Raw genomic sequence first — 24090 nt, forward strand, 5'->3', positions numbered from 1 at the left:
GAACCAAAAAAAAAAAAAAAAACAAAAACATAAGCAACTATTGGTGGCCAGGTAGTCCATGAAGACACAATATTTCTTTGTTTAATGAGTGGGCAGAAGTGGTTTGGACAGGGGCTCTGTTCAGAGATGAGGTGGGATCACCATTAAAACAGTGTCATTTGGGTACAGGGTAACTATGTCCCATGTATATGCTCCTGGAAGAAGGGGTGTCACCTGGTGTAGTTTGTGGTCTTAGTTCAAGTTTAACAGAAAGAGGCAATGATGTGAGCCTGTTAATCCTGATTTGGTATAAGAAGCTCTGTTTTTCACTATTTGATGATTACCCAGAGGTAGATAGGTGCTTCCTGGGTCCTAGGAATGCTTTTTTTCCCCCAAATAAATAGGAAGACTAGAGGTCAGTTATCAGTGAACATACATTGCTCATATATGCTGGTGAACACACAAAAAAGGTCAAATCAGTCATGATGTTGTACATCCAGAAGGCCATGCAGTAAGCATGTAAGATTAGTAGGCATTGACACACCAATGTCTCCTACTAGCCAAGGCCTATATAAAAAGCCGCTTCTACTTTTTGAACACAGATAATATTAGGATTCCTACAGATATAGGATTTCTTAAATACCCCTTGCCACACACACACACACACACACAGACTTGGGGCAAAAAGACAAATTTAAAGTGTAACCAATAATATGACCAGGGAAGGAAGGAACAGACATCTTCTTAACTTTCCTATCTGAAAAAAAGTGGTTATGATCTATATATTGTCCAGAACTCCTGGCACAGGGGAGTTGATGGAATAAAGAATAAAGTTCCAAAAGGATTTTACAACATGAGCCAGAGTGAGGCAGAAGGTGGGTTCCTCTGAAAGATGCCAGAAACGACAAACACCATGGAGTTGTGAGCTCCAGGAGGTGAAGGGGCACAGGCTCTATCCACATTCCTCAGCACAGTGCGGTGATATGTGTCACCTTCCCTTTTCATACATATATCAGCAGTGCCTAGTCATTTTGTTTCATCATTCATAATTCCAATAGGAAATAGCCACTGTACTAAGCCTAAGTCTATGAAGCCTCCAGATGACCTACACCAGTCTGCTGTCACCCAGAGCTCCACCAGAATGTGAAGCATTTGATCAGAAGCATTTTCTAGCAGCAAAGTAGAGAAATCTGCTTGAGATAAAATTTTACTCATTCAGCAGCCCATGGGAGAAGGCTGCCACATTCAGAATAAGTAGGGTGGTGGAAACCTACCCCTTTTTCTCATACGAGTTGGAAGGCAAAGCCTTGGGCCAATTCCATGCACAGACTATTCTTGATTTCTCTTCCAACAAACACCATAAAGCTAGGTTATTTTCATGCTGCTAGTTCAGGGTTTGAAACACCCAGTATAGGCAGACAGCAGTCATTGCCCAAATGTCTACATAGCATCTCAAGCAGGGCGATTAGGGCTAAAGGAAGCAGGGTACTTTTCAAGGAATGGATTGCTGTAGAATGAGGGTCTTTCTTCTTCTGTTTTTCTAGGACAAGTGCAGCCAGAGGAATTGCTCATAATTCTCTCCCTCACCATTTCTCAAAAGCCTTCTATGAGCTCTAGATCATCCCTACTAGTAAAAACACAAGTAATCAGGTCTGAGTTCAGTGTAGTTGTTTAATATCACTTATGCAACTGAATTGTAGTCATTGTCACTGTCATCCCTTTCTCCCTCTTTCTCCTCCTCCTGGCTCCTCTCTTCTTCTTTGATGCTTGCATTTTTGTATTTCTAGATTTTGAATCAAGAATCTTTCTTACCCTTTGGAATTAAATTAAATGGCCATGTGTTAAAGACTGAAAATTCTTGAGCCTTGCTGAACTCCTTGTCCCAATGCTGTGTAAGACACAGACACTACCCCAGTGTCAAGACAAGTGACTATGACTAAGAAACCAAGCTTACAAAATTTACAGCAAATAGAAAGAGGTAATGATTAGATATACCAGGTAACCCAGTATTACACACACACACACACCTCAAACTCTGGTATGGATGTTTTGCCACCAAAGATACTTCAATTGAAAACTATAATGTGGAAAGATGATAAAGTAACTACAGGATTATTGTCCACATCAATAAACATAGGTTAAAATAATTCTGTAAACTTCACCAAGAAAGATAAACGATAACATAAGTGATGAATGCTGGATAAAGTTCAAGTGCTATTTCCTCTCCTGGGTAGAGAATGTCTGTGGTTCATTCTCAAGGTCCTGCTCTGTGAGCCTGGACTGGGAAAGTTTTAAACTTTGAACAACAGTTAAGGACCCCACCTGTCCCCTAGAAATGAGCTACAGAGATAGATATCCAGACATGAGTATCCTCAGAAAGCAATCTAACCACAGTGGTTCAGCAGGGAGAGCTGAGCAGCTGTGAGCACTGCATGTGTCACTGCATGCATCCCTCATCCAGCTCTCCCCATTCCAAGGTGCACCTGGTAAGTTCTGCTGGCTCCTGTACTAGGAAGTCAATTTGATTGATGACAGAAACTCACAAAAGAGCAATTGTAGGCCTTTGGAAGAAAAGCAGCTTGAAAACAGTAGTAGAATGTTCTGCTGTGATGAAACCTTACATTTTATCAACTTATCTGCCAAAGCTTCCAGGAAAAAAAATTAAAAATTATTGGCAAAATGAAAACTGATGCAGCTGCCATATAATTACTGGCAATCTCTGAGTTATAAACACCTGAGTTGTAAACATATAATGTCCACAAACTGCCAGCTACATTTTTTTCAAACAGCGAAGTAGAGAAACCTATTTGAGATGAAATCTTACTTGTTCCGCTTCCTCTGTGTCCCTCCCTCTCTGATCACAATGCCACTAGCAGATGCAGCCACAACTTGAGAAAGTCCCTTCATTATTCTTGTCCTGCTTATTTATAGATAATTCACAAAAATGTCATTACTTTTGCCACAAAAATACTACTGAGTGGATGGGTGGAGTACTGGGGAGGACTGAACCAAGGGGTGCTCAACAACTTAGCCACATACCTACCCCTTTTATTTTGAGACAAAGTCTTGGTAAGTTGCCCATGCTGGCATACTGTCTTAGTCTCCTAAGAAGCTGGGATTACAGGTGTGCACCACCACACCTGGTTACAAAAACACTACTTAAGGACAATATTGATATCAGCCTTCTCTGCAGGCTTTGATCAAAAAGCAGGAGAAGGCTTTTATATATTTTGAAATAAGTTAAGATCAGCTAAAATAAATGACATCCATATATGTCCTCCTTTCTCACATTCTCTTGAAGAGTGACATTTTGGTGGTGGGGGGAGCAATATGGTGACCGTTATACAAATTTAAAGATGAGTATAATTTATGATACAGCAAGTTAACATTTAGGAATGTACCATATGGATTTACCCTATGGATGCAGTCACATTGGTACACTAAGATACAAGTACATGGATTTGTTTTTCTGTTTGGTGCATGTGGTGCTGGGGAGTGAAGACAGGGCCTTGCAGGTGTTAGGTAAGAGCTCTATCACTGAGGTACACTTCCACACCCCACTATAGGGATGCTTGTAGTTTAATTTAATAGCATTGTTTGACAAAATAAACAAGAGTAGAAACAATAGGGATTGATATAAAATTATAATATATAAATGAGATGAAATATTACATATCTATTAGAAAGAATGAGGTGCATAAGTAGTTATACCCTACTAAAAAGTGAAAAAAGCAAGTTATAGACTTGAGCTAGAGAATGATCCCATTTTCCCCCTTCTTTATGCCCACAAGGGACACAGGCATAAGAAAAAAGTTCACATTTACAGAGATAATGTGACCTGCCAAACACCAGAAAAAAAATATACTCAAACATTTTTCGAACATATGGGTACGTATATTCTGGATGACTGTGCCTCATCTATAAGAAAGACCTCTTTGACTCAAAAGTTGATCCGTAAGACTGCCTGTTAAATAAAGGGTAAGTTGGTGCTTTGCAGAAGGCTTGCTAGGATACAAAAATAGGTGCAGAATGGGCATCCTCGAAGGTGTGTGGCCTTCTTTATGTAAGCGTTCACTGATTTAAAATTGCTATGCTTCAGTGTGGTCTAAGCAAAACAGCCTGGACTCAAAAGGAAGGAAAGATGGGGCAGGAAGGGTCGACAGCACTTGCCAGGAATATGGGGTCAGCAGCTGCTGAGGCGGCCTGGAAGGAGGCCTTTCTCTCTGCAGCTCCTGGCTGAAGTCTATCCCTGGTCTGCCTCACATTGCAACACCAAGACTCTGAGAATGAAGCTTTATCTCTCTATTCAATTCATATTTTACCAGAATGCTTTCACCTGAATCTTTTCCTCATAGCCACCTTATAATCCAGGCCTAAGAGCAGGGACACCATCCTGCTCAGGCTGTCATTGAGTCTAACAAAACAACTGTCAGTTTAGCTCCTCCAAACTGAGGGGTGGGTACTTTGCCCCCATAAGTTCTTGTAACTCAGAGGAGCTTTGGGAGAGAGAGAAGAGTTGGAGTCAAGGGCTGATGGGTTGGCTCTATTGAGAGGGGTTCCTGTTTTCCAGGGTTAAGAATACAAATCTTAACGTGGAGCCCAAGATCAATCCAAGGAAGAGGGCACAGAAACATATGAACTATAATCTGAGGTTGAAGTAACCCAGTCTCCAGCACAGAACAAGGTCTAAGCTTGGTTTCTTAGCCACAGCCCCTTGTCTTGACACTGGGGTAGTGACTGTGTCTTACACAGCAGTGGGACAAGGAGTTCAGCAAGGCTCAAGAATTTTCAGTCTTTAATACATGGCCATTTAATTTAATTCCGAAGGGTAAGAAAGATTCTTGATTCAGAATCTAGAAATACAGGGATGGTTGGTGTTAACTCTCTGAACTCTTAGCCTAGGAAGCCAAATTGCTGCTGGGAGACATAAGGACTGAAAAATGGAAAGTACTATCATTATTGCCAGACCCAGGGTTCCACAGCAGCCATCCTCACTGGGACCAGTGTTTGGTAAGGCTAGTGACACAATATCCCAAGCCATGTGCTCCTCTCTGGTACCTTGTGCTTGCCTCTGTCACTGAAAGCACACACTGTACCATAATCATCTGCTCCACATTGAAGATGTATAACTTAGTCTCTGTCAAACCACCATGTCTGACACACAGCAGGAGCTTTTAAAAATGCACAGTCAAATGCACAAAGGAATGAACAAAATGGGGTTTGGTATCACACACTAAGAAGCAGCTAGGGACACCTGATATGAGATAGCAATCAGATAAAATCCACACTCTTTTTTTGGTTTGTTTTTTGGTACCAGGATTAAACTCAGGGGCACTCGACTACTGAGCCACTCCCACAGCCTATTCTGTATTTTATTTAGAGACAGGTCTTACTGACTTGCTAAGCCCCTTGCCTCTGCTGAGGTTGGCTTTGAACTCGCGATCATCCTGACTCAGCCTCCTGAGCCACTGGGATCACAGGCATGCACCACCACACCCAGCAGACCCCACGTTCTTGATCCTTTGCCCAATAAAAATATGTTCTAGGCTGTGCTCTGGTTCTCACTGGGACTCACCAGTAGGGCTCCATGGTCCGAATTCCACAGAAGAGCACCTCTTCCAACAGCCCGAGGTTGATGCAGGCGTCCATGGCACAGTCGAGAACCTTCAGTTGGTAGATGTTGATATCAGGAAGCCGTTCAGAATTGCTGCTTATGATCACCTGGCACATGGCCAGAACCTGTTCCCACTCTGTTATTATCCTTAGTTAAGGATTCATTGTCTTCATAGAGAAAAAAAAAGCAAAATGAGACTCTCAAAAAGGATGAAGAGTGCCCAAGGTGCAGGAGGGAAGGGAGTGCCCATTATTTTGCACAGATGAGCTGCCTGAAAACATTCTTGAGAAACAAAAATATGTAAGTGGCATCTCAGCAAAGTAAATTCTGTTCACATCATCAAACCATCTTCTATCCAAGCCTATGCTTTGGGAGATTAAAATTGCCAAAGAACAGTTCTTTGTTCACACTCCAACATGGACTCTCTTTAACTAGTCCTGAAGTGAATGAGATTGTTAATTAAACTGGATTAAGATTTAGTTCCATATATAACTATTTATTACTTCGTTAGCTTCTGTTTAAAAGTTGATTTGAAATTAAAGAAGATTTAAAGATATTTCTTTTGCAAAAGGAGGAGCATATGTGTGCTTCTGTGCTGTGTAAATCTTTGTCATACATGGAACAAAACACACAACTCATAGGCACATGGTAGGGGCAATAATGTAAAGAAATTAATTTCCAATGTATCTTATATTTATATTTTTTTTATTATAAAGCAAAAGTGACCCAAACCTAAATTTAACCAAATAAAGTTATTCTTATTTGATGAAATAAAAGCATTAACAACATGGTTTATGCATATAAACCAAGTGAGGAGAAATGCATCTTTAATGAGGACAAGAGACCCAGTACCTGCTTCTGAGCAATACCATATTTCCAATTAACCATGAGTCAACAACTGAACCTCATGGAGCCTCAGTGTGAACTCACTTTCTCTGTTTCATTCATTCATTTATTCAAGAATAGAGGGTCCTGTTATGTTGCCCAGGCTGGTCTTGAACTCTTGGGCTCAAGTGATTCTCAGGCCTCAGCCTCCTGAATAGCTGGGACTTCAGGTATGTGCTGCTGTGACCAGCTTTTAACTTTATCTTTCAGTCAGAAAATATCAGAGGCAGTGAAAGAATGGAAGATGTGGTGTACTGAGCGTACCTTGAATCTCTCCAAGGTGAATTAGCTCAGGAGCAGAGCGGAAGGCGGGATTGTAGGGCCCTGGGACCTCTCAGAGTTTCTCTGCTATGCTACTGCGTTTGGCCTGGCAGAGCCAAGGAGGATATTATGTTGGCATTGGCCCTTCTCCCAAACCTATTCTACCTTCTGCCAGTGTAACTCTGCATTCATCTGCTTTCATGTTGGAATTCCAGTTGGGGGGAAATGTTTAAAGATTTCAGAAATAGCAGAAATGGCATAGCATTTCATCAGCAATAAAGCTGGATTCAAATCTAAGCTAGTTCTGTCATTTGTCATATTTGAGGTTCTGAGAAGTTCAAGTGCTTTGAGATAGGCCAGAAACAGAAATTCCTAATATCATTATTATTATTTAATAAAATACTGCATATAAATTTAATAGACTCTTCATGTGTGCTACCATGAGCCAGACAGAGCTCCATGCATCATAGACATGGAAGGAAAACACCTACTGGCATGTACAATGCTACACAGATATTACTGCATTCCTCTGTCTTTTCTGTCAGATTTCTGAGCAAGACTAGATTTAAGGAAAAGGGACAAAGGACTTGGTTTGATGGAACTTCCCCCACTCATACCTCTTCATTCCCACAGGATCCAGTCTCTTGGCAACCCAGCCATTTGTGCTCCAACCTCGCCCCCAACTCCAGCCCTCTTCTCTGACATCCTGAAACAGCAAGACCCACCCTAAACAGAGAACCCACTGGGCACACACTCTTTTATTCCTCTCTAGCAAAATCTACCTTTCCAGTGTTCATATGGTTCAGACACTGCTTCCCAAGACTTCAGAAACTTCTTTTACCAAACCAATCAAGTCACTTGTATGAGTGGGCACAAATAGCTTTATGAACCCTCACAGGAAACATATTTCCTTTCAGCTGAGGCAGAACACCCTACCCTGAGGCATGACTTCCTTAGTGGGAATTTGAAGCATGGTAGAGCTTGGATGAGGGCCCTTTGTGTCATACCCTTATTATTTTAGGACAAGTCCTGCTCTAAGGAGTTGACTCTGGTCCCATAAGAGGTACATTTTTTGAAGAAAAATGATTTAGTGATTTTCTTTTGTATTAATCTGACATGGATGTTTAAAGTTAGCTAAATGTGTCCCCCAGGGACTAGGGGGAAGCATATGTTAGGCAATGTGCTGATTTTGTAACAGATTGTCTGGCTAACCTCTTACAAATGTAACCTGTTACATTTCATTCAAGGATTAGATATTTGATGAACTGTCAGGAGGGATGATTGTCTCTTATACAACACTAGACATTTCTGTGGTGAGACTTGTACCTTATTTTAACATTGCAATGCATGACCTCCAGTGTTACTTGCCTATTCATGTCTATGTGTTCCAACTCATTCTAAAGAGGTTTGAGGTGACAAGCCTTAGGAGCTGGAATCAGATGTGATGTCCTGCAGCCACTCACAAGAATACATCCACTGCATTTTCCTGCAAGCTGGGAAGAACTGTATGTCATTTCCCCTCCACAACACTGGCAATCATCTCCTGGCAAAGAGAGGCAAAATCTTTCTTAGAAAACACCCCAGTGAGAGTTAAAAAGAGAGAAAAAAAGAATAACTTAAACTTTAAGAGGCTTTTTCTCCAAGTTAATGTGATGTGTATTTGCTCAAGGATCTAGTCTCTGGTATCTGTGTGTTTACTATAAGTCACTCTATACCAGTGAGCCCTGGACTAAAGCAGGGCTAGGTGGCCCATTCAAAGAAAATGGATCACCAATAAGCAGGATAGACATCTTTTACTTTTAAAAGATCATAAATAAATTAGGGGAAAACAGTGAAGGGAGTCAAGTCAATTCACTTGGGAACTAATCAACCTCTTGAAACTCTTAGACTGTCAGACCACAGAGCTCTTACCTAATTATATTACTGTCCTGCATAAAACCAACCAGGGTCCCCTCACCTTGAAATTCTTTTCTCCTGAGCCAGTCAGCCCTGCGGACAGACGCGGAGGCGGCCGGCGGTGCGCCTCCCTCCCGCGGCGCCCGGGATTGGCCTGAGCGCCGCGCGCCGGGCGGGGGCTGCCAGGAGGCCCGCCTGGGAGGCGATCGCGCGCGCACGCGCAAGAGCGGGCACGGCGGCGGCGCGCGCGTGCTCTGTGGGGCGGTGCGGCTGCTGCTGCGGAGCGGGCCATGGCAGTGGGAGGCAGGTGGGTGTAGAGCTGCGCTGGGCAGGCGGGAGCTGAGTAAAAGCAGCCGAGATGGGAGCGCCGGAGGTAGCGGCGGCTTGGGCTGCTGACCGCGCACCCGGAGCGGGAGCCGGCGGTGGCGGAGCACCGGGCAGTGTATCTTCTAATCAGAAAAAGTCTTCCATGAAAACTTCATGTTTAAAAAATAAGTAATACTGTCTATTTTCCTAAAAGAGTAAAATGGGGACTATTATTTTGAGGGCCCCATGGTTATGAATGTGCTTCAGTTTCATAATGCCTCCTGCTATGGCAGACGTTCTTGACATCTGGGCAGTGGACTCACAGATAGCATCTGATGGCTCCATACCTGTGGATTTTCTTTTGCCCACTGGGATTTATATCCAGTTGGAGGTACCTCGGTAAGCTATTATTTCTTATATTAAGCAGATGTTATGGAAGCAAGTTCACAATTACCCAATGTTTAACCTCCTTATGGAAATTGACTCCTATATGTTTGCATGTGTGAATCAAACTGCTGTATATGAGGAGCTTGAAGATGAAACACGAAGACTCTGTGATGTCAGACCTTTTCTTCCTGTTCTCAAATTAGTGACAAGAAGTTGTGATCAGGCGGAAAAATTTGATTCAAAAATTGGAGTCCTTATAGGAAAAGGTCTGCATGAATTTGATGCCCTGAAGGATCCTGAAGTGAATGAATTTAGAAGAAAAATGCACATATTCAGTGAGGAAAATATTCAGTCACTTGTAGGATTATCGTGGATCGACTGGCTAAAGCAAACGTATCCACCGGAGCATGAGCCATCCACCCTTGAAAACTTGGAAGATAAGCTTTATGGAGGAAAGCTCATTGTAGCTGTTCATTTTGAAAACTGTCAGGATGTGTTTAGCTTTCAAGTATCTCCTGAAATGAATCCCATCAAAATAAATGAATTGGCAATCCAAAAACGTTTGACTATTCATGGGAAGGAAGATGAAGCTAGCCCCTATGACTATGTGTTGCAAGTCAGTGGGAGAGTAGAATATGTATGTATTTGGTGATCACCCACTAAATCAGTTCCAGTATATCCGGAACTGTGTAATGAACAGGACTCTACCCCATTTTATACTCGTGGAATGCAGTAAGATAAAGAAAATATATGAACAGGAAATGATTGCCATAGAGGCTGCCATAAATCGGAATTCATCTAACCTTCCTCTTCCCTTACCACCAAAGAAAACACGAGTTATTTCTCATGTGTGGGACAATAACAACCCTTTTCAAATTGTCTTGGTTAAGGGAAATAAACTTAACACAGAAGAAACTGTAAAAGTTCATGTCAGGGCTGGTCTTTTTCATGGTACTGAGATCCTGGGTAAAACCATCGTAAGCTCAGAGATATCAGGGAAAAATGATCACATTTGGAATGAATTACTGGAATTTGATATTAATATTTGTGACTTGCCAAGAATGGCTCGATTATGTCTTGCAGTTTATGCAGTTTTGGATAAAGTAAAAACGAAGAAATCAACAAAAACTATAAATCCCTCTAAATATCAGACCATTAGGAAAGCTGGGAAAGTGCATTATCCTGTAGCCTGGGTAAATACCATGGTTTTTTACTTTAAAGGACAGCTGAGGTCTGGAGACATAATATTGCACAGCTGGTCTTCATTTCCTGTTGAACTTGAAGAAATGTTGAATCCTATGGGAACTGTTCAGACAAATCCATATACTGAAAATGCAACAGCTTTACATATTAAATTTCCAGAGAATAAAAAACAACCTTATTATTATCCTCCTTTTGATAAGATTATTGAAAAGGCAGCTGAGATTGCAAGCAGTGATAGTGCTAATGTAGCAAGTCGAGGTGGAAAAAAGTTTCTTGCTGTCCTGAAAGAAATCTTGGACAGGGATCCCTTGTCGCAGCTGTGTGAGAATGAAATGGATCTTATTTGGACTTTGTGTCAAGACTGTAGAGAGAATTTCCCACAGTCACTGCCAAAATTACTCCTATCGATCAAGTGGAATAAACTTGAAGATGTCGCTCAGCTTCAGGCACTGCTTCAGATATGGCCTAAACTTTCTCCTCGAGATGCTCTGGAGCTTTTGGATTTCAACTATCTGGATCAGTACGTTCGGGAATATGCTGTGGGCTGCCTGCGACAGATGAGTGATGAGGAACTTTCTCAATATCTTTTACAACTGGTGCAAGTTTTAAAATATGAGCCTTTTCTTGATTGTGCCCTCTCTAGATTCCTACTAGAAAGGGCACTTGCTAATTGGAGGATAGGGCAGTTTCTGTTTTGGCATCTTAGGTCAGAGGTGCACATTCCTGCCGTCTCGGTACAGTTTGGTGTGATCCTTGAAGCGTACTGTCGAGGAAGCGTAGGCCACATGAAAGTGCTTTCCAAGCAGTTCGAAGCACTCAACAAATTAAAAACTTTAAATAGTTTAATCAAACTGAATGCAATGAAGCTAAACAGAGCTAAAGGGAAGGAAGCTATGCACACTTGTTTAAAACAGAATGCTTACCGGGAAGCCCTCTCTGACCTGCAGTCACCTCTGAATCCATGTGTCATCCTCTCAGAACTCTATGTTGAAAAGTGCAAATACATGGATTCCAAAATGAAGCCTTTGTGGCTAGTGTACAACAACAAGGTATTTGGTGAGGATTCAGTTGGAGTGATTTTTAAAAATGGTGATGATTTACGACAGGATATGTTAACACTCCAAATGCTGCATTTGATGGATTTACTCTGGAAAGAAGCTGGTCTGGATCTTCGCATGCTCCCTTATGGCTGTTTAGCAACAGGAGATCGCTCTGGCCTCATTGAAGTTGTGAGCACCTCTGAAACAATTGCTGACATTCAGCTGAATAGTAGCAATGTGGCTGCTGCAGCAGCTTTCAACAAAGATGCCCTTCTGAACTGGCTGAAGGAATATAATTCTGGGGATGACCTGGACAGAGCAATTGAGGAGTTTACCCTGTCTTGTGCTGGCTACTGTGTAGCTTCTTATGTCCTTGGGATTGGTGACAGACACAGTGACAACATCATGGTCAAAAAAACTGGCCAGCTCTTCCACATCGACTTTGGACACATTCTGGGAAATTTTAAATCTAAATTTGGCATTAAAAGAGAGAGAGTGCCTTTTATTCTTACTTATGATTTCATTCATGTCATTCAACAAGGAAAAACAGGAAACACAGAAAAGTTTGGCCGTTTCCAGCAGTGTTGTGAAGATGCATACCTGATTTTACACCGACACGGGGATCTCTTCATCACTCTCTTTGCACTGATGTTGACTGCAGGGCTTCCTGAGCTTACCTCTGTCAAGGATATACAGTATCTCAAGGACTCTCTTGCCTTAGGGAAGAGTGAAGAAGAAGCACTCAAACAATTTAAGCAAAAATTTGATGAGGCGCTCAGGGAAAGCTGGACTACTAAAGTGAACTGGATGGCCCACACAGTTCAGAAGGACTACAGATCTTAACAATCTGCCTTTGCTCCTAATGTATTTGTTAGTTTTCTTTTTCGTTTTTCACTTGCACTAAATTGAATATTACCCTACCAGAGATGTTATAAAGGGAATGAAATTTTGGAACTCAGTTAAATTAACAACACAGCATCCCACAAATCCTAATCTGGGAAATTCCCGATGACCACCCTCTGCTTTCTGAATGCTTCCAAGATTCATCATGAATATGAGTCAACATTATGGATAATCATTTCCTGCTGACTTTGCACGCCAAGGAATGCTACTAGGGATTGTTTGATGTCTCTCTCTCTCTCTCTCTCTCTCTCTCTCTCTCTTTTTAAGTGATTGGTACTTTACCAGAAAGATGTAAATACTTCTTTTCCAGTGTTGTGATCAGGTGTTATCAGTCAGGTAACAACTCTCCACACCTGGGGACTGGGAGCTATTCTTATTTTCCAAATAAGGCTTCAGAAAGTGGTGTCTTCCTTCCATTTTTAAACTGTATAAACTACAAATTATTACTTGAATTTATGATTATTTTTCAAAAGAAATCTTTTAAACCTGTGGAAACTCATAAATTCTTTTGTTAATATTTATTTACTATGATAACATCATTCCAACCAGACTTGCTGAAAATCTACTGGTGAGGCAAATATATATGTATGTATATATATATATATATTTATATATATTTATACATATATATATGTATAAATATGCTGCATATATATATTTATAAAATTTCTAGTGGGAGTTCTATATAAAATGATGTTTCTTTGGTATTCTTCAGTCTGTGTTTTGAAGTTTAAAAAAAAGCAGAGCTTTTTCCTAAGTTACTTTTCAGTTAACTGTGTGATCCAGTTCTTCCAGCTGCTTCTGTAATGAGGAGCATATTAATACAGTTTTTATATGGTATCTATGAAAGAATTCACTTCATAGAGCTTTATACTTGAGTAAATGTATCCAAGAAAGCAAGCAAAGAAAAAAGAACCTATTTATGGAATAAACTTCAGACCTAAAATTCAGTATTTTAGTAAAAAAAAAAAAAAAAGAAAGAAAAAGAAATTCTTTTCTCCTGTGCATGGCATTGTAGGTCTTGCCACTCACGCTGAACAATTGGCCGTCTCTCCACAGCATGCCTCTTTGTTCTGTCCATCTACATAACTTTCCTCTCTGTTAGAACCCCCCTTCCATAACTTGCCTGGTGAATGCCACCTCTTCCTCCTCAATATAGCTCTGTGAAACCTTCTTTAACCTCATAAAATTGACTTCTGTGCAGCTATTGCTCCCATAAATACATATGTGTGCATGTGTATGTGTGTGTGTGTGATATGTATTGTATTAGTCATTTTGACATCTCTATAATGAAATATCTGACATAGACTACTTATTAAGTGAAGACAGGTTTACTTTACTCATGGTTCTGGAAGTCCACATCTAAGACTGGGCAGTTCCATTTGTTGGTTGCTGGTGAGAGATGGCAATGGCAGAAACCCACAGGTGAGCATCCATGTCTGAGCCAGGAAGCAGATGGAGATTAAGAGACCAAGGTGCAACAATCTCCTTTAAAGGCAAGCCCACAGTAACCTGAGGACTTTTCACAGGTCCACCTCTGAAAGGTCCATAATACCTACCACTACTGCCACACTGGGGACTGAACTTTTTCAGATGGAACTTTGAGAACTACATATCCAAACTCTAGCATGAATTAATATATGTGTTTATTATCCCACTTTGTGTGACAGTTGTGAATGCAGGGCTGTGTCTTCTAACTTCAGCATGGATCATAAGGTGGATAATGACTTGCAAGGTCACTGGCATAGAGTCAGTATTCAGTAAAACCTGTCCAGCTGAGACTGGGATATCGTTGGGTCATTCAGAGGTCCTGATCCCACTGCATTGGACCTCAGAGAACAGGTCTTCACCTCTGCAACGGAATAGCTCCTGGAACCCATGAATGTGGACCTCTTGCTCCCAGAGCTGGCTGTTCTCCCAATCAGTATCTTCCATTCCATCTCTAGATGGGGTTTCAAATTCCACCTTGGCTCTGTTTCTGCTCCTCAGAGCTTATTTCCATTTTTCTGCATCCCTCATAACATGTCCTATCCCAAACTGAACATAAAATTCCAGATATGATCAGACCAATGCTATCCCCTTTCTCATTTTATACTCTACATTTCTATGAATACATAAAATCAAAGTTGTCTTTTGGTGGGTTGTGTCATACTCCTACATTTTATTAGTGTTCACTGTTTATCACAGCCTAAAATCCTCTCATATTTTCTGCTGCTAAGCTTTCTGCATACAAATACACTCCAACTTTTTGATCCAAAGAGAAGAGTTTACATATACTTCTGTCAAATTTCATCTTTTGAAGCTCAGACGTCATTCAGATTTTCAGGGATCAATTAGGCTATTGATGCTATCATTGTACCTCTGCTGTCTTTCCAAGAGATAAGATTTTCTCAGGACCTGAATTATAATTAACCCAACTCAGATATTGATCTTTTTGCAAACTTCAATCTTGTTCTTATCTGTGGTTTCCCTTTGTCACATTTTTTGCTCATGGGAAATCTTCCACTGGGAATAGGTAGCCTCGCTCTCTGTTGCTCTCTATCCAGATCCTGTCCTTATTTGTGACGTGTTTTACACAGGAGAGCATCAATGGAGCTTCCCAGGGGACCTCTGTCAGATGCTATCTCCCTTTGCTCTGAACTTTGACCCATTCATGGAGCTTACTATTTATGGTAAGAATTTATTATACAGCAACTCCCTATTGCTTCTGTCATTGTGGCTGATTTATTATGTAGCTTCTAAGTCTGAGGGTCAATGGCATTAAGTTATAAGGATTCTATTCTTTCCTAGAGATGAGGTGGCAATGGGAGGAAGGCAATTAGAAATTGGTTACCTCATATATATAAAAAACTACTATTTTCCCTCCTACTCTAACTGGTGGTATTACCACATCGTTTCCAGCCATTAACCTAAATTTCTGGCTGGGGTTAGAGATGCAGCTTATGGTCATGGAACAGAAAGAAATTTATGGAGAATTCAAATCCTGCTCTTGACCTTTGCTGCAGTCTGGCTGGGCACAAAATCACCAAGCCACCACAAAGACTTGTAGATTCAAACAGCAACTCTTTTTTTTCTTGGTCTTGGAATGGAAACAGCAAATAAGAATGAGACTTTTTTTTTTGTACTGGGGATTGAACTCAGGGGCACTTGACCACTGAGCCACATCCCCAAGCCCTATTTGGATTGCAGTTCAAAAACAGCCCCAGCAATGGTGAGGTGCTAAGTAATTCAGTGAGACCCTGTCTCTAAATAAACAAACAGCAACTCCCCCCCCACCCCGAACTCTTCCCGACACTCTACACACACTTCCTGGAAACCCACTGCCTCCACTAGGCTCCGCACACCAATTCTCTCAGAACCCTGAGAGAACTCAACAGGAACTCCAAAGGAGCGGGCGCCTGAGGCAGCAGGATATGCCCTATTTCCAGCAGGATCCACCCTAAACCCAGACCCACCCTAAAACCTGAGCAGGGTCACCTTTCAACAAAAAATGCCATGCATCATTCCTACTTGGCTATGGCTCTCAGCAGACCTTATTAATACCACACTTACAACAATAAAGAAGCAATGCCAACAGTTAATCCAAACCATAGGTGAAAGGATACTTCAATGTGCCTTCAGTTCTTCAATTTTTTTCAGGGATTCTTGAACTTCCTTCAAGACTTTCTCATCACCAGTTAGCATATCAGCATCCTGCTCAAGCCAATTAAAAGAGAGCAAAGAAAAACAATCCAATTAAAAAATGGGGAAAATATCTGCACAGCCATTTCTCCAAAGAAGATATACAAATGGCCTACAAGCATAAGAAAAGATGCTTCACATCATTAGACATCAGGGAAATACAAATCAAAACCACAATGAGATATTATTTTATACCTGCTAACAGTTACAATCAAAAAGATAACTGGGAATAACTATCAGTAAGGATGTAGAGAAACTGAAAGGCTCATACACTGCTTGTGGCAATATAAAATGGTACAACTTTGAAAAACAGTCTTTTTTGTCCTCAAAAGATTAAACACAGAGTTACCAGATTACCAGTTAGTTACTACATTTACAATTCCACTCCTAGATTTATAACAAAGAGAAATGAAAACATCCATTCACAAACGTTCACAGTGACATTGTTCATAAAAGCTGAAGTAGAAACAATTCCAATTTCCATCAATTGATGGATGGTTAAATAAATAAAATATTCATACAATGGAATATTATCCAACAATAAAATAAATGAGGGACTAGTACATGCCACAAAATGGATGCACCTTGAAAACATTATGATAATAAAAGAAGGCATTCAAAAAAGACCATATGTTGGCGGATATATACTGTATAACAACAGTAATTTGTCTACTATGAAAGCATCCAATGGGAGATATGAGCATTTTGTGACATTTGTACCATTGTTTTATGGTACTGCCTCTTATGTAATCCTTATTTTTATACACTCTGACAAAATTTCCAGTGCATTTAATAATTAGTAGTGGAGGCTGAGGTGGTGGCTCAGTGGTAGAGCACTTGCCTAGCATGTGTGAGGCACTGGTTCCAATTTTCAGCACCACATATAAATAAATAAAAATAAAGTTCTATCAACAACTAAAAAAATAAAGTTTTTAAAAAATTAGTAGCAAAAGAGGATAGTATCTATTATTCTCTTAGATAGAAATTCTCTTAGTCAGAAATTGTGTTCAGCAATATCTCACTTAAAGTTTGAATATGAGACTGAGGCAGAACTCATCTTCATCTAACTAGAAAGTAATGAAGGCATAAAACCCAGTATTTTCACTTCTATAGAAAAACTTTTAACAATTATTTGACAATTTTCAGGGTCATGTCTTCCAGTGGGTGACCTTCCTACCCCCCCCAAAAAAATGACAAAGTATATAATCTGATTTTCACTTTAATAAAGTTTTGATTCTCCAATGTAGAGTACCGTGACTTGTTACATTAAGGAGAAAAATCTTTGTCTCACTCGTGAACTTAGTTCAGGAATAAATGTGCAGCTCTAATGCCCTCTTCTAGAAAAGCAAAACATTTACTTATCAGGAATAAATTTTTGTCTTTTAGTTTGTGTGTGGTGGTTGCATGTATGAAACTAGGACATGCATGAAAAATATATCTTCAGAATTTCACTTTCTCTCTGTCTACATCCCCAAGCAAAACAGATGAACTGACCAATATAACAATGAAAATTTCCTTTTGTTTTTGGATCAGCATAATGTAACTACATTATGTGATGTGTTTCCCCCTTTGAAGTAGTCTTAATCTGCATTCTACTCATGTGTTGCTTTTCTCTGTTCCGTTCACTTCTCTATTCTTTTTGGATTGCTAACTTACTGCATATTGTTTTCATTCAGGGTTTTCCAGCAGAACTTTCTGCCATGATGGATCTACTATGCCACCAGCCACATGTAGTCATTGAGACTGAAGTACTGAATTTCTAAATTTAATTGATGTTGATTAAATTTCAATTGAAATAGCTGTGTGTGATTGGTGGCTACCATATTGGACTGCACCCATATAGTTAGGTTTTGGCAGCTGAGGTATTTCTTGAGCACAAAAATGTGATAAGTGGGATCTTGAAATTTCTGTGGAGACATTAAGCTACTTTCAAGTGTTAGGGAGGAAATGTTCTTTAACAGTTGACTCTTACCCATTTTTTGAGGCTAACTCCTTCTTATCTCCTTTGTAACTGCAAATGACCAGAAATGGCACTAACCTGCCTGAAACTTTCTTGGGGTCAGAGCTTTGTACCAGCCTAGACAGATTCATTGGCTTCTGCATCAGCCAAACACAAGCTCTTTCAATTTTCCATATTGAGAGAGAAGTGGAAAAGCAGCCAGGCAGGAAGCAGCCTGACTTGGTTCCAAATTCATAGAACATATGAATGTGCAGGTTGCTGCTGATGTAAAGCATGTGGGGAAAGCCCAGGGAGAATTGCTTTCTATCATGATTGAATACTAGTACTTGTGGAAAAACAGTCTCCTGCTTGTACAGGCCAACAGCTGATGTTATCTGAAAAATAATCATTATGATAGAAAGTGCAGCCTTTTCATGTTTTTTGTCAGACCATTCAGAATATATTGTATTAAAATGTGCATATTTCATCAGAACAAATATAATTAGTGATTTATCATATTTTGAAAAATTCTTAGCCAGAACTGCAAGAATCTTTAAAACTTCTACACCAGTGCTATCAAATAAAACAAACTTAATACAAGTCACAAATGTAATTTCAAAGGTTTCCATAAACACATTAAAAAATACTAAAAAAACAGATAAAATTAATTTTAGCTTATTCAATATATTTGATATATTTTAAAAGGTGGACAATTAAAAATAAGATGTTTTGTACTCTGTGAGAAGTCTTTGGATTCCAGGGTATATTTTACATTTTCAGTACACAAATTGGACCAGTTGTATATCAAGTGCTTAATGACATGTTGCTAATGGCCTTATTGGACAGAACAAATTGTAGATGCTTATTAAGGCATAGGGAATCATGTTGGAACCTATGAGAGTTGTTTGCCAAAAGTCAAATGAGGAATTATCCAATGTTCAGCTGAGATCATCAGTTTATTGACTCTTTAGTCTGTCATCAACTAAATTTGGTCTGAAACTCATCAAGAAGGAAGACGAGATACAATTAATATAAGCCTGTTCCTAAGAATATATTTATGGCTCAAAATTTCTCTGGACACTTTTGGTACAATTCAAGTTTTTCTTAAGTTGTGACAAATTCTGAAACATTTCAAACCTACATTTATGGATTTGGCCTTTTGTGTCTATTTGAACACTTAAGCCATAAAATTGACTATTTTCTTGGGAACTACTTTTTTCCCCATTACAAGCCACATATTACCTATGTGAACAACCTTGTTTTATTCTTGAAAAATAATCTATCCTGAATAACTTAAGCTAGTATTTTAGATGGTCTTTTAAGTGTGGTTTTATTCCACTGTCTCATAGTTCTGTCAGTTAAATACAAGTTTTTTAAAAAGGCAGGTTTTGTGCAGGCACATTGTATGAGACTATTTTTACAGCGGTTAGAAAGGAATTTTTGAAATTTTGTTCTTTACATATTGCAATCACAGAGTTTCTTGAATATAGGCCAAAAAATGCACACAGGCATTTTTATGTTCATCATAGTCAGCTGGCTTAATTTATTCATAGTTATTATAAGGAAGTCAATTTTAATATGCACTGAAATTCAGATAAAGCTTACTGTTTTGGGAGTTGTATAAACTTCCTTTGTAAAGTAGACTCTCTAGAGATTTTAATTTATCACCAGATATTTTCATCCTGAATTTTTTCCTTTCAAAATCTCTTTGAGCCTCCTTTTTCATTGAATATAAATAATAGAACCTTGAAGAGTTGGGACTCAGTAACTGTTGGTCAGATGGATGGATTATAAGTGTAGCTCCAAGTCAAAATCATTGTAAATACTTAAGATTTACTCAGGGTGTGTATATAATTGCTAAAAATTATATAGAGAATCAATCTGATAGAAGATGTTGTATATAGAAGTGCATGTATTCTGGAACTATATAATTCTCTAGGAAATTAAGAAATATGTTGTGTACTATTATATTTTTATTTTAAAATTTCCTATAATTCTTTTTTTGTAGAACTCTTTTTTTTCCCAAATAAGAAGGATTTTATTAGGTAATATATACACTTTAGATGAGGCATGCCTGCCCGATACACTGATAGAGGGAGGTGTACATGCTGGGAGCCACAGATAAAGAGGGGAACCAGGGGGAGTGGGGAAGGGTCTGGGCAGAGGCCCGGGAGCAGTGGAGGCAAGGCCCAGAAGGAGGATGCCTGGGTCCTGCGGCCCAGAAGGCTCCCGGGCCAGCAGGGAACAACTGCATCAAATCAGAGTGCCACACTGTAAAGGGACATGGAGGACCCAGACCAAGGCACGGAAACTGATTAGAGGCCTGGAAAAATTGGGCCTGGAGTGTGCAGGAGGAGGCCTGCAGGAGAGGGCCGTGTGCAGACGGGAAACGGGGCTCCTTCCAAGTGTGGAGTCAGGAGGAGAGGACAGTCCGTGGATGTGAAGTGTGATTCCGTGGAAGGGGGACCCCAGCAGCGCCCCCAGAAGAGCCCCAACCCCACTTACTGCCTGGTTTGCCTCCCTTCACCCCCAGCCTGGTCAGTACCCACATGGAGGAGCTCATACCCTCCGAACAGGGGTTCAGCAGCTCCCCAGACATTGGCCTTGCAAAGGGACAACCCTGGCCTGGCACAGATAGCAAGGTCTCTGAGCCCGAAGAGATGCAGGAGACAAGCAAGTCACATCAGATGCAAGAAACCCAGCCAAGGTGCGAGCAGGGGCTCAGGTGGGCAAGCATCTGGTTTGCTCAGACCGAGGGATCACTAGTAGGAGCCGGTGGAAGCCTCTGGAGAGAAGAGGGTGTGGCTTGGCACAGGCCCCTGCACATAGGGCTGGTGACGGATGAAGGCAAGGAAGAAAGAAGCATGGAGTGAGTGAATGCAGGTCTGAAAATAAAACCTGTAACAGCAGAAGGTGGTCTTGAACAAAAGACAAGCCGAAGGGTCTCAGAGGAAGCTCACACCATCACCAGGGGTGAGGCTGCAGGACAGGATGTGACGGGATGGTCACTTCTTCATCCAGCCCTTCCATAGATACTTCCCACTATGTCCATGCACACAGCTGACTCCATCTCTGCCGACCTACGGTCCCAGCCAGCCAGGAAGCAGAGTCTGGGCCAGTTGCTCCGGAGCCCTGAGCACTCAGAAGGACAACCCCGGGGGCTGGGGGCAGATAGGAGCAAACAGCAGTCAGGTCCGACCTGAGACTGAGATGAGGGCCCAGCAAGGAGGAGAAAGTAAGGGGTCCTGGGAAGTGGGGAGTTGAGCAGGGGCACCCTTCAGTCTCCAAGGCCGGGGCTCCCACTGTGCACAGAAGCCAGGAAAGAGAAGGGTGGCGACCTGAGGTGCCCTCCCCTGCCCTCCAAGCAGCTGCAAATACCTGTTGCAGCAGGCTAGAGAGCATCCTGCTTGTTAGAGCTTCTGCTTCACACCTGGCCAAGAAGACAGGGGCCCAGTGCCAGCTCCATGCCCCTGGCCAGTGGTCAGGACAGCTATGGTGTCCAAGCTGGGCATCAGGCTGCCCTGGCATGCGATGACCTAGGAGCGTGGTCTGCACCCAGTCCGGGCAGCCAGCCTGTGCAGATGGGCAGGGCCCAAACACCCACTGGCCTCTGGCGGGAGCCTGCCCTGCCCTCACAACTGTGAGACCGTCCTCTCAACACACAGGTTTCTCTCAAAAGAAGGATCAGGGCTGGGGCTGCAGCTCCATGACAGAGCACTTGCCTAGCATGGGTTGAGGCCCTGGGTTCTGTCCCCAGCTCTGCAGGAACCAATGCTGTTCCCCAAGCTGCATGTCCAGGCCTCACTGCCCGAGGAGGCACCTCACTGTCCTCTATCAGCCCACGGTGGGGGCTTCCTTCTAGCTAGCATAGAGGCATGGAGGCAACCACTCTAGGGATGCCTGTCATTGTCACTTGGCCACAGCTACCCCAGCCATGACCCCTGCAGAGTGGACAGTGGCCTGTTTCATTCTCTGAGACTCCCACTTATGGCTGTTTGGGCCAGAAGTGGATACATGGTTCCAGGGCAATCAATCCACAGGTTGGCTGGTGCCAGTGACTTGTGACATGGCACAAAGTCAGGAGTCTCTGTTGCAAACCGGAGGAGAATGTTCATAGATGTTGGTGCTGTATGGCAGGTTGATGAAGATGGGGTCCATGTCCTGGACGTCCGTGATGATGATGGCCAAGTTGGCCAGGGTGGACAGAGGCCTGGTCTTGTCTTGATCTGTGGCGTTGACGGTGAGCTGGTAGGCCTGCGTGACCTCGTAGTCCAGCTCCCGGGTGACGGTGAAGATGCCACGGGTGCTGTCGATGCCGAAGAACTGGGAGGGAGGCTGTAAGGAGTAGAGGAAGCTGCCGCCGCCACCCAGGTCGGGGTCCGTGGCGTTCACGATGAAGATGGGTGTCCCGACCGGTGTGTTCTCAGGGATGCGCACGCTGTAGGGCTGGTTGTGAAAGGTGGGTGCGTTGTCATTCACGTCCCCCACCTGGATGTACACTTTCCGTGTGATCACCCCCTGGTGGTCGCTGACGGAGAACTCCACCGTGAACTCAGACTTGGTCTCTCTGTCCAGAGGCTGCCGGAGCCACACCACGCCAGTGTCGGGCTCCACGGCAAAGAAGCGGGAGGCCTCCTCCCCGGACACGCCGAACACCAGAGGGTCGTTGTCGATGTCCCTGGCCAGCAACTGGGTCACGGAGGAACCCACAGGCGTGTCCTCGCTGATCAGCAGGTACGTGTCAAAGAAGTGGTTCTTGAAGAAGGGCAGCCGGTTCACCTGACCCCAGCATTCAGAGACCAGCAGGACAAGCCAGAGCACAGGGCAGCCGGTACCAACGTGGTACCGCATGGCTTCTGAATACTCGCGGTCCCGGAACAAGGGTGGGGAGTGGGTGCGTGTCCTCCCAAGGCCAAGGCGGAGGGAATTAGAGTTCCCGGGAATTAAAGTTGCCGCGTGTCGGTCCGCGGGCTCGGAGCGAGGCGCAGGGCCTGGGCCAGGGGCAACGGGCAGGAGGCCCCGGGCGCCCGCCGCGGGTGATGGCCGCGACGGGAACAAGTGGCTTGGCCGCTGCAGTCTCAACCCCGCAATCCAACTTTCCTGCCGCTCGGTTGGCGAACAGCGCGAGGAAGGGAGGGAAGCAGGGAGGGAAGGGGCGGTGAGCGACTCTGGGTATCGTGTGCGTGAATGGAGCGGCGCCACGCCGCGCCTCAGGCTCTCTTCTCCGCCTGATCTGCCCCCGCGGGCCGCCTGCTCGGAAGGCTCATCCGGGGTGCGCCGGCCGCTCTCCGGTCCCTCGGGCCGCCCGCTCACCGCTCGCAGGTTGCAACTTCAGGCGCGCCATGGACTCGGACTAGGCGCACACCGAATGTCCCAAGGCTCCGCACCCCCGCACTCCATTCCCGGGGCCGGCCGCCCAGCCCCGCGGGCTCAGCTCCCGGCAGCCGTCCGACGCATTCTCTGGCCACGCATCGCGCCAGCCGCCCGCGCCCCTCTCTCCGGAGCCACCATTTGTAGAACTCTTATAAAAAGCTTGGTTGGGGGTGGGGAACATACCAAAGTTCAAATATGCCTTTTAGGTTTTAACATCCTAGCTATTTCTGTAAGATTCCTTTTAAAATTTTGTAGTATAAACCAATTGTATCTTCTACTTGGACTCCAGTAGAGGCAAAGGATCTATGATTTCTTTGGGAAATAACTGAATGGTTTATTTCTCAAATAATACTTTTGTTTCCCCCGTTGACTCATGGGAGAGCAAGAGTACAATTAAATTGATTTTAAATCAAATTTAGCATTATGTATTGATTAGATACAAGTGCTCCAAAGCAAATGTCACATTGTTCAGCTCCAAAAAGCATCTGTAGCGGATAACAGAAGCAATATGAGCTTTCATCTCTGTTAAGTAATTTAGTCAATGTTATAAGTCATGAGAGTGAGATACGTGGGCTAGTAAATGACTCCTAAACCTTGTTATTGAAATGCAGTTTTCAATTCAG

The 24090-nt window shown here is 42.6% G+C and overlaps 2 pseudogenes; one reads left to right on the forward strand and one right to left on the reverse strand.

Moving 5' to 3' along the window:
- Positions 1-9189: 9189 nt before the first annotated feature.
- LOC143390114 (phosphatidylinositol 4,5-bisphosphate 3-kinase catalytic subunit beta isoform-like) lies at positions 9190-12414 on the forward strand (annotated as a pseudogene).
- Positions 12415-22171: 9757 nt separating this feature from the next.
- LOC143390070 (cadherin-23 pseudogene) lies at positions 22172-22945 on the reverse strand (annotated as a pseudogene).
- Positions 22946-24090: the final 1145 nt, after the last annotated feature.

The sequence above is a fragment of the Callospermophilus lateralis genome, unplaced genomic scaffold (genome assembly GCF_048772815.1).
Source record: "Callospermophilus lateralis isolate mCalLat2 unplaced genomic scaffold, mCalLat2.hap1 Scaffold_89, whole genome shotgun sequence".
Classification (NCBI taxonomy): domain Eukaryota; kingdom Metazoa; phylum Chordata; class Mammalia; order Rodentia; family Sciuridae; genus Callospermophilus; species Callospermophilus lateralis.